This window comes from Piliocolobus tephrosceles, unplaced genomic scaffold (assembly GCF_002776525.5).
Source record: "Piliocolobus tephrosceles isolate RC106 unplaced genomic scaffold, ASM277652v3 unscaffolded_21198, whole genome shotgun sequence".
Taxonomy (NCBI): domain Eukaryota; kingdom Metazoa; phylum Chordata; class Mammalia; order Primates; family Cercopithecidae; genus Piliocolobus; species Piliocolobus tephrosceles.
Genome location: NW_022303419.1, coordinates 95 through 1,284, shown reverse-complemented (window position 1 = coordinate 1,284; position 1,190 = coordinate 95). Strand labels below are relative to the sequence as shown.

The 1,190-nt window shown below is 43.5% G+C and overlaps 1 pseudogene across 1 annotated transcript; it reads left to right on the top strand.

Annotated features, from left to right (window-relative positions):
* The first annotated feature begins 223 nt into the window (after positions 1–223).
* On the top strand, positions 224–854 carry LOC113221153 (annotated as a pseudogene). Its single transcript, XR_003307730.1, has one exon. The product of XR_003307730.1 is annotated as an anaphase-promoting complex subunit 15 pseudogene (transcript).
* Positions 855–1,190: the final 336 nt, after the last annotated feature.

The following is a 1,190-nucleotide window of genomic DNA, read 5'->3' as shown; positions in this document are numbered from 1 at the left end:
GCCATTGATCTGAACACAACAAAAAAAAAAGCAATGCAGAAAACACTGCCTATCCAATACATTACTCTGGGATAGCAGGCTAAACATATGCAAAAGTATGAAACTGGATGACTACTTTTCACCATATACAACAATTAAATAAAGATGGATTAAAGATTTAAATGTGAGACCTCAAACTATAAGAATCCTAGAAGAAAATATAGGGGCTGCAGCCTCCCGGCGCATCTAGGAGCCATGTCCACTTTGTTCCCCTCACTCTTCCCTCGTGTGACTGAGACACTGTGGTTTAATCTGGATCGACCCTGTGTGGAAGAGACAGAGCTGCAGCAGCAGGAACAGCAGCATCAGGCCTGGCACTATGATGACGAGGAAGAAGAGGATGATGAAGACGATGAGGATAGTGAAGAGGACTCAGAGGATGATGAGGACATGCAGGACATGGACGAGATGAATGACTACAATGAGTCGCCTGATGACGGAGAGGTCAATGAGGTGGACATGGAAGGCAACGAACAGGATCAGGACCAGTGGATGATCTAGGTAGACAAGGCAGGGTGGCCTCAGAGAGATTCCAAGCCAGCCCAAACTACCCTGCATCCCAACCCCCAACCCCTGCCCACAGAACCAGCTGATGGCCCCAGTGCCTGAAAGTCCCTTGGGCACCTCCTCAGCTGCTGCCAGGATCTGGTCTCCTTGGCCCCTCCCAGGCCATCGGTCTGCACTTGAAATCCCCAGGGCCTGAGCCCCACTCCACCTTCCTGGCCAGTACCTCACCCCTTGATTGCCAGGTCTGGTCTCTTTCTAAGTTTCTTTAATAAAGACAAAGGAATGATTTTCAAAAAAAAAAAAAAAAAGAAAATATAGGAAACAGCATTGTGGACATAAGCCTTGAAAAGCAATTCATAACTAAGTCTTCAAAAACTATTGCAACTAAAACAAAAATTAACAAGGGGGATCTAATTAAATTAAAGAACTTCTGCACAGCCAAATAAACTACCAACAGTGTAAACAGGCCATCTAGAGATTGTAAGAAAATATTTGCAAACTAAAAATCCAACAAAGGTCTGCAACTATAAGAAATTCAAATCAACAAGCAAAAATTAAAAACACTAACCCCAATAAAAAAAAGACAAAAGGCATAACGGATACTTCTCAAAAGAAGACATACAAGTGGCTGACAAACATGAAAA